At 34.2% G+C, this 19,716-nt stretch overlaps 1 protein-coding gene across 4 annotated transcripts in view; it reads right to left on the bottom strand.

Annotated features, from left to right (window-relative positions):
* Positions 1 to 6,272: 6,272 nt before the first annotated feature.
* Positions 6,273 to 19,716, bottom strand: part of LOC110106087 — a 30,979-nt gene continuing 17,535 nt past the window's right edge. For all 4 annotated transcript variants that reach the window (XM_020835833.2, XM_020835831.2, XM_028700362.1 and 1 more), the window contains one exon: positions 6,273 to 6,538. The gene's annotated coding sequence lies outside the window, so the exon portion shown is untranslated. The remainder of the gene's footprint in view (positions 6,539 to 19,716) is intronic.

The raw sequence follows: 19,716 nt of genomic DNA, 5'->3' as shown, positions 1-19,716 counted from the left end.
TTTTTTTTTGTGAATGACGAGTTTAATGTTTTTGTTGGAAAAAAAAGCTTTGATCCGGACAGGATTTAAAATCTTTGGATTTGTTTTAAGACGACTATAAATTTGTATTTCACTTTTTTTTTTTTTTTTTTTGGACATTTAGGCCATTTAAGGCAAACTCACACACACAACGCATACACATGGACTCGAACCTTGGACCTTTTAATTGGAAGCCTAAGCTCTCAACCAATAGGCCAAGGAGAGTTGTGTTATTTCACTCTTTTCAAAATAAATTTAAGTTTTGTTTGTGACAGCTTTTTTAATGTTTTATAAAGTAGCTATGCTTGAAGATTTTTAATTTAGTAAGAAAGTTGTTCCAAACTAAACCTTAATGGCTTTTAATTTTATCTTAACTGAAATTTAGGCTTTTGTTTGGAAGAGCTTTCTTATTGCTTTCTAAAATAGTTTTCTAATACAATTTTTTTTAATTAAAAAATTATTTTAAGAAGCATTAAGAAAGTTGTCTCAAACAGTCTTTAATTAAGATGTGTCTTTGAGGCAATTTTTTCCCATTTGTGTTGCTTTCTGTTGAGTAAGCATTATAAGTTAGCATGCAGGCCAATTTGTAAGAATTTATTGGGGGATTTAGAGATATATCATTGAATTTTTATGAATTAGATAGAAATATTTAATTCTTATATAATGTTATAATTCTTAAATGATATTAAAAGTTTATTAATAGTATATATATTATTGCAGTCTTCAATCACGAATAGATTTAGGATTTGTTTGGTTTGAAGTAAAATGAGAGTAAAGCATTTCATATTATGGGATTTGAAGAATATTGATGTTTAATTTGAAGCAAATGAAGTATAGGATAATTTTTTTTTTGCATTTAGAATTTACCTTTTTATTTATTTTTTATGTATTAGGAATTCTCCCATATGAGCGATTTTTGAATATATTGAAACTTTTTTCTGTCGTTGCTCATTGTTGCATTCATATTCCATCATTGGTCATATTTTATATTGTATTTATGTTATTTTAAATCAAATAAAAATATAATTTTTATATCTATTTTACATTCATCAATTATTTTTTAAAAATTTCAAATTTTATGAATTTCTGGAAGGTATTCTTTTTTCCCATTACAGTGGAGGTTTTATGGTTCCTTACTGCCCGGTTTTTTATTTTATTTTATTTTGTTTATTTATTATTATTTTTTATTTTTCTTATTATTATTATTATTTTTTTTTATTTCCTTACTGGCTCACTTATATGTCACCGATATCACATTAGGAACTCTTAGCATAAAGCCACATGAAGTGGAAAAAAATTGTTTAAGCAGATTCTGATATGATATGATTTGTTTGATTAAGTTTGAAAATAAGTAGAATTATTTTAAATTACTGAAATATAAAAAATATATAATATTAATTTAAAAATGAATTTAATGATTTTGTTTTTTTGAGATTTCTGCAATAAATATATTTTGTAGTTTATTTCTTTTCATAAATTTATGATGGGAAGTCATTTTTTTAATAACAAGATATATGTAATGTGATATATTAAAAAAAAAAACATTCTAATCGATTTTTAAAATAAAAAAAAGTATATAATTTATAATAGCTTTTAAATTGCCGCCCAAATGAATATCTTCCTGCTAGCAATGATCGAGGCTGCATCTAACGGGTAATATGGACTAAATTTTTAATATTCATGTGGGTGTAGAAGAAATATATGATTTATAGGTGCAATTTTGAATATTAAATAGAGACTAATTAAATGTTATTATTTAATAAGTATAAACTAATTACTTTTAATACCCATCATGATTAAATGGAGAACAAAAAATTCCTATAATTATGACAACTATGATGCTCATGATGAACTTAAAATACTTGAGCTGTGTGTACTATATGTAGGCTTTGATCTTTAGCATTCTCTCACTTTACCCACCATGATGAGTTATATTCATGTATGTTTTAAAAGGGTAGAAAACTTCTCACACAAATAAGTATTAATTAGGAAATTTCAGCTTCAATGACATATCTATGATGTAAATAATTTTTTTTTTTTTTGAGACATTTAGGTCATTTAAGGCAAACTCACACACAAAACACATACACAGACTCGAACCCAAGATCTCTTAATTGAAAGCCTAAGCTCTCAACCAATAGATCAAGCAGAACTGTGTTAAATTAAAAATTTATATTTATAATAACCATAATTGTTATAATAATTTTGATATTTTAATAGTTACAAGTTACAACATCAAAATATATAAATAATCATGCTTAAAAATAGGTTATGCACACTCCATCAAAATTTTACTTTTAACTAGAAACCTACGAGTATTATGCTAAAATATATGTACTAAAAAGTTGCTTTAGAACCAATTAACCTACACAAACCCTTAATGAGCTAAGCCAATATTGATGGAACCCTTGGTCCTAAATGGTCTTATTATAATGACATGGCCCAAAACTTAGGCATCCCATCCTCAAGTTATTATGACTCCAACTTTAATTATAAGTCTTGTGAACTCAGGTGGGCCTTAATAATACCAAGTCAAAAAGGAACAACTTGACCCTGATTGGACATGTCATCTGGCATCTCAGTTGACTCGCTATGGTTGACCTAAAATATCCCAAATGTTCTTACTTGTCCCATTAGTCAACCTGAATTCTCTGGACTCCCTAAATTGATCAAGTTGCATACAATAAAGTCAAACCTTGGGAAATTAAGTCAACTGATAATTTAACATGTTCAATCTAAATGATTTAATTAAAAGAGTAGCATAATACTAAGCTAAATGTTGCAGATATAAGGATGCTCAGATGGATGAGTAACTTTACCCTTAGAGATAGGATACAATGAAAAGGTTGGAGTAGCTCCGATGGAAGATAAGATTAGAGAGAGTTGCCTTAGATGATTTGGTCACATAAAACAACGGCCTTCCGATGATAACGGTTAGGATAGTAGAGGTATTAGATTTGACTTTTGTTGAGATAGGTAGAGATAAACCTAAAAAGACTTGGTTAGAAAATATTAGGAATGATCTTTATTTATTATATTTAAATGAGAATTTGATTTTTAACATGGCACGATAGCGAAAAAGGATTCATGTAGCTGATCCCACATAGTGGGATAAAAACTTGATGTTATTATTGTTGTCGTCATCTAAATGATTTAATTGAGCTAAAAAAGGCATGATTAAGCTAAAATATAGTACCGAATAAATTCAACAATCTTGTGAAAATGATTGTCAACCATGAATTCTCAAAATTACAAATCAGAATACAACACATTATAAGTGCCATCATAAGAGTGATAATAGTGATGAACTATAAAATCAACAACCAAATTGATGAGAAAGTTTACCTCCTAATGCATCACCATTATGCGCTCATATCACAAGCTACAAATCAAGAGTAAAGTTCATCATCATCAACAGCATTCCAAATCTTAAAGCATGGAACATGATTTCGAGCTTAGCCAACCCCTTCACACTTGAACTCTAATATTTGCCACAAATAAAACCAATCCCAATTCAAAAAGTTTGGTTGGTTCCTCCTCCCATTCAAGCATTTTAACATGTGATCAAAAACAAATAGAATTTTCCTTCAAAAGTAAATGCCTGGTTACTCCAAGAAGGAAGCAAGAAAATTAAAACCAAGTGAAAATTCCTTTTGTTTTCTAATCTTCATATAACCTTGCATTCTCTCTTTTATAAAGGTTCTAAAATATTGAATTTGCAAAGCTTGGTGAGCCCCCTCCAAGGAACTTTGGCGAGTTTCCAAATTATATACTTGTATTTTTATTTTTCCCACTCACTCCACTCTCATCCTACACTCCAAATCCTAATCCTAATTGCCTTTAAACCTCTCTCAACAGTCCATAGCAAACTCTCAGTCCACCTCTAGCCATCAGCTACACACCATAAAACCCAAACCCTAATAGATTGCTCTCGAGTTAGGCCTCAGCCAGTAAACCCTAAGCAATTCGGCAAGCCTCTCCAGTCGTCCGACATAACCCTAAACCCTAAAACCTTACCACTAGCTGTCGACCATAGCTTTACATAAAAAACAAGAAACCTTCATTCCCCACATGCCCACCAAAATAATTCCTAAATGCCTCGAGTGCTCAGCCAATATTTAAAGCCTATACCCACAAGTGAGTGCCTCTTTAATCCATTATCTATAACCATCTCTTGAATGAATCGAGCAAAAACATGTGAACATCTCACAATCTGTACATAAATATATACCTTCTTTTGAGATGAACGGCAAATGAAACAATAGAGTGAATTACATAACAAAAAGCGTATGTCAGTGCCAATTCTGATGGCTTAAAGGGAAAAAGTGGCAGCAACCAACCCTATCTAGCAAAGCCTTGCGTGGGGTCCTGGTTGGGTACCCATGCTTTACTCAAACGGGCTTCGCCCATCCACAATGACTTTCGGGATGCCATACCCACATATACCCACCCACTTTCCATACTTTTGAACATAGTCTGCCACGGATTGATGGTCTAAGGCTTGTTTCCCTTTGCTCTAATTGCAAATTTTCAAGCTGCATATCAGAATTTATCGTAGTCGCAGCGTGGTTAAGTGTTGCACACTATATAGTGAGGATTGCAGTAATATAAGATACATGGTGATTAACAATGCAAATCGATTTATCCCTCGATATTGAGTACCCACCCATACCCACCCACAAGGCTATGGGTACCCAATGCAGGGCTCTGCTATCTAGCCCATTAGCATGACTTGGTTTTGCACAAGAAGGATGTAATTCATACCCTTAATCAAGCATTCCACACATACATGAACTCAATATGATACTACAAAATTTGTCAGTAATTTCTCACACCATTCTGAGCATTTTTAAGAATTAATACAATCAAACTAAGTCAGAAAGCTATGGTTCAATCATCTCAAGATGCGTCACTGTGAATTGAAAGCTGAAGTGATTTTTCATCCTTTAGGCGTGAGTTTAGATGGTCGACGTGTACGCAATTTGATGTTCTATGCATGCAAAGTTTCAAGATCCGAGTCCTTTGCTTCCGCTGCCTTTACTTTCATTACGATTATACGGTTAAAACTCGACTAGAGTGCAGTTTTATTTAATCATTTTGATATCATAGAATGCAGTTTTCAGAAGTTTCATATATTGATTGAATATTTTTTTCCAGATTTAAACATATATTTGGAACAAACATGTATCAATCCTTTTCTCATCCTTTCTGAAAGTTTGAACATATTGATGTGAAGCAAATTCAGATATTAAAGAATGCACAAATATGTAACAGTCGTGTCTTCCTTGATACTCCTAGAAAATGTTTAAACAAACACTTTACATCAATACTCCAAATTAACATCCTTTTGAATTGTAAAAGAAAGAATCTTAATATTTGAATTCATAGAAACTGCGGAAGAATTAAACTGCAGTTTACTGCACCAAAAAGGTTCATGATTGAAAAAATAATCAATTTTTTGTTAAATCATTTCGAAAAAAGTTGTACCCCAAATAAACCTACACAAAAACTGAAATACTTTACCATTTTATATAGGCCATGTAAGCTTCCAGATCACCAATACACAAGAATCTATAAAATCTCAAAACTTACGGAATTCTATATAGGGCCATTCATTCTAATAATGAGATCACATACCAAAATGCCCACTTGCTTTGAGTAGATAATCTGTTAAGTTAGTAAGTTGGAATTTAAAAAAGATACTAAGCTAATGTACAAGGTAAAATCGCCACAGGAAATAACCCAAGTTCCCAACATTATTTCCGAAATTACACAACCAATTCAAACAGGTATAAGAAAGTACTTATAAGGGTTGTGATAGAAGAACAATAAAACGCTTGTTTAAGCCTTCACCTTCAACAATTACATCCATTCTCGAGGTTCGTTAAGGATATACACTTTTTTCCTCAAATGCAAGCAGCATATAACAAATTATTAATGAGCAGTGAATAAAAAGGACCTGAAGACGAGTTAAACAAACGCCAGATGCCATTTTTAGGAAATAAATTCAGAAAACAGTACTTTGTGAGGATTTAAATACCTAATGCTCTCCCTCTAAATTTATCGAAAAGGAAAAGATGGAATTAGAAGACATCTGGCGGGGTTGAAATGGTTTTATGGAAATCACCATTTCCAATCTCAAGTTTAAATAAGAAAGATTGATAATTTATGTTAGGTTGACAGTCAAAAGTAAAGATTTATTCTAAATTTAAATTTGATAGAATTAATGAAAATGTTTTTGAATCAATGAGGTATGGATTGTGGTCAGATCAATCAATCATGATGTGGTATTATAGTAATGTTATTATCAACACAATTTACATTCAGATTCAGAAATTAAAAATGGGTTGTCAACTACAACTTCAGTGCTGTACCCGATCATGTTGATAACAGCATACCTGATTAATTACTTTTTACCTCAAGTAATAAGTTTACTTGGATGAACAAAGCCATTTGTTTAGTATTTCATGCGCCCAAAACGCAATGAATTCTTCCACAATTGATTAAACAGCATTATATCCTACAAAAATAAAACAAAGAGAACTTGAGAGTGATAAGCTCTAAGATTTAACAACAAAAAAATAATGAAAGCAAACTAGTAATTTATGCTTTTCTAGAGATGCTTTTAATATGAAAACTTTATTTCTATATATCATAAATGGAAAGAAAATAATCGTTGAACATAATAAATTGGCATTGATCCGTAAGAATCAACGGCTACTTCATAGTTAGCATAATTCATCACTTGGCCATCAGCCATCATTTTTAGCTTTTTTGTTCGTGTAATTTGAAATTAGATCTTCACTCTAATCGTATTTGATTTGGTCATTTGTTTTTCAATTCACCAATCAATTCTCCCATTCTGACTTTTTTCATTTCCCATACAAGTTCCTCCCCAGAATCGCTTTAACAAGAGCTTTATGCACTAGGTATGCCCACGTTTAATTTTTCACTGAACGTTATCTGTCATTAATCAATAGAATTTTTATGAAATTATCTTTGCATTCAAAGTGTGGTAAATAAGCATGATGGCATCAAGAAATGAGAGATAGTTGGGTATGTTTCTATAAAATTTACCTCAACACTTAAGTGCATCAAATTAAAAAAACTGTTTTTGCTAGAGAGATATGGAAAGGTAGCGGAGAGGAAGCATTATTTACCGCCTTGAGGCCCTCTGAATAATTTTAGTGAAAAACAGCTTGAGGCTTATGCCTCGAATTTTTTTTTATGAGGTGTGTGCCTTAGTTTGGCTAATGTGCCCCTCGCCTCACTAGCATGAGGTGTACGCTACCCACTTATACATTTTTTTATTAAAATTTTTATAAATCATAAAAAACTAAAGCCTTGAACAAATAACGCATTCATGCACACCCCCGAGCCGCAACAACTTTCTTTTGACTGCCACAACCTATATGTTGGCTCAAGAAAAACAGTGTGTCAGCATGAATCTCGCTTTGCAGATATAGAATTTCATTCCCCTTGAGTCAGATTATAGTTAACTAGATTTCCCCTGAGGATAGTGGCAGGGGTTAGTTAGATATGGGTCCTTACTTCCTATGAGCACAAGCACACACATAAGAGAGAACTCTTAATTAAGGATAAATAATTTTAGGTATTTTTAGTTTCAATTGTAAGAGAAAATGGAGGTAAACCCGATCAAATCCCATGGTTCCATCGTCCCGGATATACAGTAGGTTTCAATCTACCAACACTAGTGATTGTTGATCGTAGTGTCCAGGAAATCTGATTAATAGCCATGGGTTGCCCCCTTTTAGGAATCCTAAGTAAACTGAAGTGGTTATAAGTGGGTTATGAAAGTTTAAGGTTTACATCTATTAGAATACCAGCGATTAATTTAACTTGGAATTTATGACTTTGTTTGTTTAGAAATTACCTAATAAATTGAATTGGTTTGAGACTTACGACTTCATTAGAAGTAACCCGATTATTTTAGAGTGGGTCATATGGCTTTTATTGAAATTTGTCCAAATAGCAAGTCTTACTTCTCTTGGAAGATGTCTGATTGTTTGAGTAGATCTTATGGCTTATGTATTTCAAAAGTAGCTTGATTGTGAGTCTTATAACTTAGCCCTATAAGCTAAGCTGCTTGTTAGTTTTAATTATTTGGGTAGGTCTTTCGGCTTCATTTTAGAAGTTTCCTGTAGATGGGTCTTATAACCTAGCTCTATAGCGAGGCTGCCCATTAGCTTAGTTTAGATTTTTAGGGTTGTTGCACTTCATTTAGGCGTTTCCCTAATGTATGAGTCTTACGACTTTACTTAGAAGTGGCCCATAGGTGGATCTTACAACCCAGACCTATAGACTAGCTACACGTGAGCTTTGTTTTGAAAACCGGGTCTTACTGCTTTTGTTGGAAGTAGCCCGATTGTTTACTTGGATAGGTCTTATGACTTTCTTTTATAAGTTGTCTATAGATTTATATTTTAGGGAAAATGTACTTTGTTTAGATGTTACCCCAATAGATAAGTCTTACTGCTTCACTTATAAGTGGTCCGTTGATGGGTCTTACAACCTAGTCTTATAGGCTAAGATGCCTATAGATTTGTAGGACTTACTACTTCCCTTTGGAAGCAGCCTAAAGGTTATGTTTGTGGAATTTACTACTTCCCTTTGGAAGCATATGGTAGATTAGACAGCAATTACTTTAATTCAGTTCCTTACTTTCTTCACGCCAGTGTTTTTTTTAGTGTCCTATTTTTCTTTCAGTACCTTGCTTTTCTGTATTTCAGCAGTTTACTGATCAGTTTTGTTTCTTACTTGCAGATACCACGAGCTTTATACCTACAAGATCTTGCTTGAAGTATTGGAGAGTTCGCACAAGAGTTTTGGAGTTTGTTGGTATTTTGGAGAGTTTTTTAGTCTTAAGAGTTTTGTGAGCTTTGTTTAGTGTTCCAGTTTTTTGAGTTTGAGAATTCTAGTTTTTAGGAGTTAGGTGTGTTTTAGTTGGTGTGTGTTGTATTAGGATAATTAGTGTAAATATTGTTTTTCTTTTATTGCATTTTCTTTGATTAATATTATTTATTCAATCAATTAAATGAATTTTAAATTGGTTAATTAATGAATTAATAATTGAATGAAATTACAATTAAAATAATTAGCTTTTAAATTTGTTTCAAATTGACTAATTAAATGCGTAATTAAATTGCTGAATTAATAAAATTTTAAAGTTATTTTAAAATTAATTAATGAATTTAATTACATATTAAGATTTTAATTAATTAAAATAAACTAATTATTTTTAAATGGTTTAGTTATTTAATTACATTTTAATGTTATTTCTAGATTTCTTAAATTAATTATTTTATTCTTATTTTAATTAAATTAAATTATATAATTTTGGTTTGGATTTAATCAATTAATGAAATGTGTATTTTAAATGAATTAACCTTATTTTTTTTAAAACAAATTAAGTAGTTTATTACTTGATTAATTAATTGAATGAAATGAATTATTCTTTAATAATTAAATTAATAATTTTACATGAATTAATTAATTTTAAAATAATTAATTGTATTAATTATTAAAAAGATTTAAACATCTCAAAATTACTCTCCAATGGCTTCGAATGGGAATTTGGCAGCCTCTAGAAACGATTTCGACAACCTCGCAACGTGCTCTCCTAGTGAAGGGAGGTTGAGATGACATTTGCCATGGTTTCTACAACCCGGATCAAAGATACAACGGCGCGGGGACTTTCAATTAAAACCATCCTATTCGGATCAAAGATTGGCGACGTAAGTCTTCCAATTTAAAATTCTCCCGTCCAGATCAAAGATCAATAGGGCGATATCATTTATTTTAAAATTCATCTGCTCGGATCAAAGATATCGGTCTTCGAAATTTACACAACCTGCTTGCTTTGCCTCTCCCGTGTGTATATATATATATATTGAATTACACAAACATTCTTACAGCTTTTCACACTCATTAATAGTTACAAGCATGGTTACAAACAACCAACCCCTCTTAGTAGCAAAACAACCCATATATATATAAGAGAAGGGGGATATGGTCATAAATTGCTCACTTGATTATGTCATCCAAACAACCAGCATATGAAAAGCCAACAACATGTAAAACCTGACAGCAGCATTGGGAAAAACAACTAGCAATGGGAAAGAGTTGGGCTAAACCCAATAAGCAAAATAGCCCAAAATAAATACCCAACTAACCACCAAAGAAGCTAGATCAACACAAGTGAAAACCAAATGAGTGAAACTTCCTATGAGCACCAAACACAAGCATGATCACAAGTTGTTTTCCATCATAGGGTATTGCAAAAAAAAAAAAAAAAACTTAGTCCAAATTACAAAGAGTTCAAAACATAGAAAAATAAAAATATATATAGATTAACATTTCTTGATTGTATCAATTCTCCCATGGTGGAAGAATTACGTCTCCTGATGAGAATGCTACAGTAACCCGTTGAAAGATATCAGATCGATGAATCTGCAACTCTCAGCTTCAATCAAAGGACAGTTAGTCAAAGGTCGTCCACTCCACCTAACCAAAAATCGTCAATGCACTCCATATCTAGTCTTAGTACGGATGACCACAACGTCTTCAATAAAGTCATCACTGGTCTGAACTATAATAAAGGGTATAGTTTCAATGTCTACATAATCAGTCAGCTCTCCTTCATATGTAGTAAGATCGACAATATTGAACAAAGGAAAAGTCCCAACAGAAGGTGGAAGATCCAACATATAATCATTTGTTCCCAATCTTCGCAAAACTCTAAAAGGACCAAATATCTTTCCGCTTAATTTGCCAAATGTGCCAATAGGAAAGCCCCGTCGTTCACAGTAAGCAATTTCCATACGGAGTTTTTCTAGAACCTGATGCTGGACCTATTGAATATGATCAACAATTTTTGTAGCATCAGTATTGATTCTACCATACATGGGTAATGAAGTTCGATCTAAGATGTGGGGAACAGGCTAGTCATAAATATGAGATTTTTCCAGTGGATTGGTTAAGGGAATTGTTATAAGAAAATTCGGCTTGGGGTAAAATCAAATCCCATTGAGGTCTTTCTCCAACAAGACACCTAGAAAAATTTCTCAAACTTTTGTTTACTATAGTTTGTCCATTAGTTTGTGGATAATATGCACTACTGAATTGGAGAGTAGTCCCTAATTTTTACCATAGTGTTCTCCAAAAATGACTTAAGAACCAATTATCCCTATCAGAGATAAAAATTCTAGGTATGCCATACAGTCTTACAATTTTTTTTTTTTTTAAATAAATCAGCAATATGGGATGTCTCAAATGTTTTCTTATAAGGGATGAAATGTGCCATTTTGCTAAATCGGTCAATGACAACAAAAACAGATCGAACTTCCGGGATGTTACAGATAATCCTAAAATGAAGTCCATAGTGATATCTTCCCAATGTTTGTTTAGAATCGAAAGAGTATATAGACTAGTATTTTGGGTTGTTCCTTTGAATGATTGATATATTTTACATTGTTTTACAAACTTTGATATATGTTTTCGCACGTGAGGCCAATAATATCATTCTTCAACTAAGGTTGTAGTATTTCCTTGACCAAAATGTCCTCCTAATCCTTCATGAAGTTCTTGGATGAGTTTTCATGTAAAGAGCTTTGAGTGATACAAAGTCCAGTTCCCTTAAATAAAAATTCTTGTTGAATGATAAATTGAGCAGATGGATCAATTCCAAAATTACGACATGATTCTCAAATAGCTCTGAAGTCTAGGTCAATGGCATATGTATCTTTCAAGGAATCAAGAGAAACCACAGTGGGGTGAAGAGTTACCAATAAGTGAGCTCTTGCTTAAGGTATCAGCAACTTTATTCCCAACTCCAGCTTTGTGTTTAAGATGAAATGTGTACTCTTGTAAAAATGATGTCCATTTAGCATGTCTCCGATTCAATTTTTTTCTGAGATCCTAAGTATCTTAGTGCTTCATGATCAGAGTTTAGCACAAATTCTCGTTGGATAAGATAATGTCTACAAAATTTTAGAGCTTGGACAATCACATAAAAATCAACGTCGTAATTCGAATATCTTGATCGGGTATCATTGAGTTTTTCACTAAAGAAAGCTACAGGTCGACCCTTTTGACTAAGGTAGCTCCAATGCCTACGTTGGATGCATCACAGTCTACTTCAAACATCTTATCAAAGTCAAGTAACTTAAGAATGGGTGCTCGGCTCATTTTTGTTTTAATCAGATGAAAGGCCTTTCCAGCTTTAAGGGTTTACCTAAAAGTTCCCTTTTTAAAACAATCAGTAAAAAGTGAAATCAAAGTACTAAAACTTTTCTTAAATCTTCGATAAAAAGAGGCTAATCCATGAAATCATCTAAGTTCACTAATAGTTTTTGGAGTCGGCCAACTATGAATTGCTTCAATTTTAATTGATTCACTTTAATACCATCATCAGAGGCAATATATCTAAGGAAAGTCAAGCTATGAGTCATGAAAGAGTATTTCTTTTAAATTGATATATAAGCTTTGTTCTCTTAAAGTTTGGAAGACTTGTTTCAAATGTTCAAGATGATCATTGGGACAAGTGCTATAAATCAAGATGTCATCAAAGTAAACCACAACAAATTTTCCAATAAAGGGACGTAGAATATGATTCATGGTTCGCATAAATGTGCTAGGAGCATTTGATACCGAAGAACGTGACTATCCATTAGTAGAGTCCTTAGTTTTAAAGGCTGTTTTCTACTCATCACCATATCATATTCAAATTTGATGATATCCACTTCGCAAATCAATCTTAGAAAATTTTTTGGCACCACTAAGCTTTTCATTAAGTCGTGGAATAGGAAAACTATACTTGATGATTATCTTATTTCTAGTCCGACTGTCCACACACATCCTCCGAGTTTCATCTTTTTTGGGTGTTAGCAGGGTTGGGACAGCGCATGGACTCATGCTTTCTCTGATGAGTCCTTTAGTTAAGAGTTTAATTACTTGTTTGTGGAGTTCTTCTTGTTTTGTAAGACTCATACAATAATGAGGCGAGTGAGTAAAGTGGCTCTAGGTATGAGATCAATATGATGTTGAATATCTCTTAGAGGAGGCAAGGAATCAAGTAAATCTTCAAGAGTTATGTCTTCATATTTGTTGATCAGAGGTTGAATTATTTCAGGAACTTTTTTGTTTACTTCAGTCTCTTTTTCTACCACAAGATAGATCACTTCGATGTTTTTGAGTTCATTTGTATTGAGAAGCAATTGAGGAGTGGGTAACTTTAAGGTCATTTTGATAGATTTTATTGGAGGGTCAGAAATTTTTTTTCAGGGATATAAGGTGAACTCTTTGTTTTCTTGAGTCAGGGTGTAAATATTTTTCTCTCCATTGTGAATGGTCTTATGATCATATTGCTAAGGTCAACCTAGAAGAATATGACATACCTTGAGTGTCATGATGTCATATAAATGTGACATAATACTTGGTCTTCGTAAAATTTTCCAATTGAAAGGTTGACAAGGCATTGCTGAGTGATTGGTACCTCTCCTCCTTCCTTAAACCATGACATCTTGTAAGGCTTGGCAAGGGATTTTGGTTTAATTTCAGTTTATCCACCATGAGTTGTGACACAAAATTTCCTGAGCTACCACTATTAATCATGAGGGTACATAATTTTTCTCCTACAGTATGTGATTTGAAAAATATTTTGTTGACCTCCGCAGATAAACCCAAAAGAACAAAAAATACATAACTGTAGACCGTTGGATCCACGAAATCCACCAAAATCGCGCCGAGTCGGCGCCGTTCCGAAAATCCTGCTCAAAATCTGCGATCTCACCTCGATCGTCACCTCATTCACGTCGTTAAATATCGACTCAAAGGGCTCTCCGCTCTCGGCTTCTTCCACACGACCCTCCTCTCTTCCCCGTCACTGCTCCGAGATCCCTCCTCTGTCGAGCTCCAACCTCCAAAGCCACGACCAAATCTCGATCTCCACGGCTTCTTCTCCTCTGCACCCGACCTGCTCACCCGATCAAAATCCCATTTCCTTTCATCCCCTCTAGCTCTTCCTTCCCGCACTCAACTCCCTCCCCCCTTGCTGCATCCGTCCGACCTCCGACAGAGAGAAGCCGAGAGGGATAGATCAAGAGAAGCCGAGAGAGGAAGACTCACCCAGCCAAGCTCCTTCCTCCTATCTCCCCTACCAGACGCCTCCAAGCCCGTCGCCAGAGCCTCTCTGCCCAGTTCCCTTGCCCGATCCAACTCTTAACCGAAACCCATCCCCACTTAAACCTAGCCTTCTAAGCCCTAACTCACTCACTCACTCACCCATTCAATTATTCATTATCATTAATAATAATTAATTATTTTAATTATAATTAATCTAAAAAAAGAAGAAGAAAATGATTCTTTTCTCGTGGCTTGCAACGAGCCAGCAAACCCCCTACGCGCTCACGTAGCATTGTAGGGAGGAAAACCGGCGCGGTGCTTGCGGCGATTTAAGAATTCATCTTAAATGCTAGCAACGAGCCGGCAAACCACCTACGCGCTCAAGTAGCGTTGTTGGCAGGAAAACCAGTGCGGCGCTTGCGGCGAAGGGGATATAAAAAAAAAGTTTTCTTTATTTTTTTATAAGTACCCCCGAACGCTCACGTAGTGCAGAGGGGGGAAATCTGTGCTTATTTCTAACTTTTGTTTTCTCTCTTTTAATAATAAATGAACCTAAAAAAACCCTTAAATGCTCACGTAGCGGGCGGGGATAAAAATAAAAATGCGACTGTGGTGTCATTTTGACACCTACCTGAAGCGCTCACGTAACGTCGAGGGGAAGGTTGCCTCTTGGTTTTTCCCTTAAATTGGGGAGACGCCGGGAGGCTGCCGAAATTTCCACTGAAACTGAGGACTTGGACAAAAATTGGAGCTTGATTGAATAACTTAAGTGAACTCAAACTCAAATCATAATTTGAACAATTTGGATATGAAATTTCACTTGCAAGGACAGCAGGGGACATATGACTTGTACCTACACTTGAACATTTGAACTTGGGCAAAGATTTGTTTTGATTTGTTTTGAACCATAAAAGACTTAAATCAACCTTGAACTTGCAAGTAGCACAATGTAACAGCAAGTGATCTCAAAATGAACTTGAACTCTACAAGTACCACAATGGACTTGATATTGAACATTCAAACTCAAATGACTTGAACAATTGATAAAAGACTCAAACATGGACATGCAAAATTGACTACAAAGGACATGAATTAGAACTTAATTTGAACAATCATGCAATATTTGCTCAAACTTGAGCTTAATTTGGATACAAAGAAGACATGACATGAACTCAATTTGAACTTGGCTTGAACCTTACAAAATCACATGGAACTTATTACACACGAAGGATAATAAATTGAAGAAGATAGCTTGAGCATTGATGAGCAACAACAATCCGAATGCTATCATTGGTTGATAAGGAAGTGTAATCTAAATCACAAATAGATACACAAGAATACTTCAATGAATATTATAACTCATATGTGAAATATTTCACTCACAAGTGATAATGATGGATAACATGAAGTTTCCCATAAGTGATGAAAGATTTCATTATCCTTAGAATATGATAGCAGTTCAATATACAAGATCCACACAAGTTGTGTAGAAGCACCTTCGACCGACATCCACTGTCTTGCAAACATGTGTAGCAGTCCCTACATCAACTTAAGGAGATGCAAGAAGATGTAGTCAACATTGCGATGTCCCTACGATCAATGTTAACTAACTGGTAAAGGAAAATGACATTCCCTTACAAACAACTATGGGGTATATGTGAGTATGCATGAGCGATAATGATATACATCCAAATGAATATCATACAGTCCATATAAGGACGAGGATGATTGATGCATATGCTAATCATACAAACAAAGGTGTTGCCTCCTTATTGCTTTCAAAGACAACGGAGAACTTGTCTTCAAATATAAATTTGTAAGATAATATGCCAAATTCCTCCAAGCAACGATAGAGATTAAGAAATAGCAAAATAACCTATGAAGCTGTGAATGGTAAATGCTATGTCAATATTCAAGCAATGATAGTAGGGAGGTCACAAATGAATGATGCAGTTACTTATGTATGCTGAAAGTCAACATACAACGAGCAGTATGCAGTGAATGTCGGATCCTCCCTACGACCAACTATATGCATACATACAACTGAATACACCAGTCTTCTGCAAGCAAAGGCAAATAATACAAAATGAATGCAAGTGTCTTCGAGCAGCGGAAGAAGTTCTACCATACACATAACATGTCATCTACAAGAAGGGTACAAGGAGCCTACGACAAGCACTTATATATTTATACAAGCTTGTAATAAGGCAACAACAAATACATTGATCCTCTATCAACAAGAGCAAAGGATGCATAACAAATACAAGTGACTACAAATCTTTACAAGCTGTCATAGAAGATCCGTTAAGTGTCCAAAATACCTCCGCACAAGTGCACCGCAGTTTGTATACACATGGGTACACTAAAAAGAGTAAAAGCAATTATAGAACCCGCATGGGCCCCGGCGAGCGTGTTATTGGTACACACGTGACGTCTAGGGATGCTGCGTGGGTCAATAAGTGAATTCAAGTTCGAACCCAATCATTCTATACAGATTAATAGGAGTCGACAGGGTTCGAACCATTAAGCAAATATAAGGTTATGGCGACCGGTATATTTGTTTTAATACATTCATATTAGGCCTTCAAGGCCTATAACAATATGAATTCACTAATAAAGGCACAAAGCCTATGAAATCCGATTCTCTATCAATAATTCGATAGAGTTGACAAGATTCAATCAATATAGAGAAATGACCCCGAACACCCCGATGATGGCCGTGTTGATTGCTTATCTCAACCGGAGGGGTTCATAAATATTTTTCGAATGCCGTTCCCAAATATCCAAAAATCCAAAAAAAACTTAAAATCCCAAAAATCCAAAAAAATATTTAAAATGAAAATTGAAAAATATACCACTTAAAGTAAAATCCATCCACCATCCGCAACAATTTGCCGAGGTGGACAAATTAAAATTTACTTCAGCTCACATAGAGCTAAAAGCCTAGTCGAAAATATTACTAGAATCCATTCTCAAACAGTCTCCTGTCAGTAAGGACGTGGTACGTGTCCTCTGACCGGCGGTCTACCGCCAAATGACACTGCAGGATAAACGGTTATGACCCGGGGCCCTCTGAACTGAGTGGTTTTGCCGCCAAATGGCACCACGAAATACCAATTATGGCCAGAGTCAATACGCTCCTTATTGGCATTAAGCATTAAATCTTTGAGATATGAATCAATAGGATATGATTGATATGACACAAAGCCCTCTGTAAGCTAAGGTGGATTCAAATTTGTCCCCTTAGACAAATATCCACCCCAGGTCTACATGATTCCCTTGGACGAAGCAACCCATGGCTGCCGACAAGGATCCTTATGTTAGGTTGGGTCGACTACCTCCTCTGACTAAGTAGACCAGGGACCACGATGGCCCGGGACGACGGAACCATGGGATCTTGATCGGGTCTATCATACATTCCCCCACCATCCGCTTTAAGTGCAGGATGGTGCAATTTTCAGTTTTAAATATCAAATCCTCAAATATCTCAACCCATATTCCCAAATTCTCCAATCATTTCAAATGTTCTTTGCTACTACTATATGCCGGATACCACGTATCCATGGATATGTGTATTCATTGACGACTAGTCTTAATCGAAAGTTCCCACTATAGGGGCTTGCGCCTACAGGAAACCAGAACTCAGATCATAAAGTCCTCGCAAAATGAGGGAAAAATCTCATGGTAGTGTCTAATCTACAAACACATCTGCCTTCCAAAATTTACCTCGGAACTTATCAGTTAAAACTCCCTCGCCGAATAAAAAGAAAAGCGGGCGGAGACCTGAGCCAAATTTTCGGAGCCCACATATTTCTTCTAAGCCATTTATCTCGAGCATCTGTTTTGGTGGTCAAGACCAATCGGATAACTAAATAATTAACTCCTTGGTCACCTTCAACATCAATGGATTCCATCTCCTCGTTTTATTCTTCTGACTCATCATTTTTCGAAGTATCATGATTTTCCTCTTATTCAATGTAGTTGATCCTAGGTGGGTTATTTCTTCTACATGCTGCAGAGAGATAACCAACAAGCCACATTTATAATAGGGTCCTACCACTCCTTTTTCCTTTTTCATTTACTTAAGTTTCATTAGGTTTTATTCATGGATTTAAATTTGAAGAAGTTGAACCGATGGTTATTTGTGAATTTTAAACTTTATTTTTGACTTATTGCTTAGGTTTAGTTGAGTCAAAATTTTTATTGTTGTTTTTCGTTTTTGTTTTTCAATTTTCAATGTCATGTGATATGTCTCATCGAGTTTGATAACATGATGAAGATTTAAATGATCTTGGATTGACTAATTTAATGCATTGTTGTATTGTGTTATGATTTGTTCCTTAATTTCATTTAAATTATTTATGGATTGTAATTTGTAAAAATTTTTAGTGTATTCTTTTATGGATTGATTTCCTTGGCGAATGTTCTTGTATTCTTGGAATAGGGTTTGGGAATGGTCAGAAAGCAAGAATTTTTCTTGCATTTTTTCTTTCATTCTTCCCCATGTTTGAGTTTTCTCTTTCCCTCTCCTTATTTTGTTATTTTAAAGATATTTTCACCAAGTTAATGCATGACCCGTCAGTTTTAAACTAGTAAACCTAACGTTTTTGTTTTCGGAGATTTTTTTCTATTAAAAAAATTGATCCATTTTCTCAACCAATTCAAGAAATTGTTCAGATTATAATTTTCCTTCAAATTCAATGATGTCTATTTTAATCCAATGATCCCATTGTCAATTGTTTTTATTTTGGCTTCATGGTGCTTCATCATCACTCTCATTATTTTGGTCATGAACGTTATTTACATTTAGAGCACCCAAGGTATTAGTTAATGTTTTCAATTGTTGTTGTAATTTAGCTATTTGTTATATAATCATTTGTAACCAATTTGCTTGTTGATTGTTTTGGTAGTCTTTTTTTTTTTAATTTTTAAAGAAAAAAAGAAAACTCATATGACAAGCTAAAGCACTGATATTAAATTGATGCAATCTAGGTTCTAAAACAAGTAGGAGAATACTATGAATGCAAGAAGACACTTCATTTCAATAAAATATAAACCAACACCAACTAAATGAAACTTTATAATAAATAGAAATAAGTAAATGATTAGAAAATCTTGTAAGGAAACAAACTAAAACTTAAAATTAACTACCCTCAGAACAACCTAAAAAGGTTACCTCACATGCAAAACCTAAAATACGGAAGGTGCTCAAAGGAAATAACAAACCAAAGTGATTCACCACAGAAATTTTGATCCAGCTCAAGTCAGCACTTCTCCGGCAAATACCGATAAACAGGACACAACAACACCTTGAAACTCACAATATTTGGAGAAAAAATATACATGTGGAAAGGGAACCGTGGAGATAAGATTAGATAGAAGACCGAGACAAAATATAAGAAGGAAAGTAGAAGAAGATAGCTGACAAGCTAAATAACCTGCAGATTTTAGTATGATTACACCAGCAACAATAACAACCAATCCCTTCCAGCAGCAAAATAACCCTTATATATAGGAGAAGGGGGAAATGACCATAAATTGCTCACTTAATTATGT

The sequence above is a fragment of the Dendrobium catenatum genome, unplaced genomic scaffold, assembly GCF_001605985.2.
Source record: "Dendrobium catenatum unplaced genomic scaffold, ASM160598v2 fragScaff_scaffold_1497, whole genome shotgun sequence".
Classification (NCBI taxonomy): Eukaryota; Viridiplantae; Streptophyta; class Magnoliopsida; order Asparagales; family Orchidaceae; genus Dendrobium; species Dendrobium catenatum.
The sequence above is the reverse complement of the archived record's forward strand: the minus strand, read 5'-3'. Positions and strand labels throughout refer to the sequence as shown.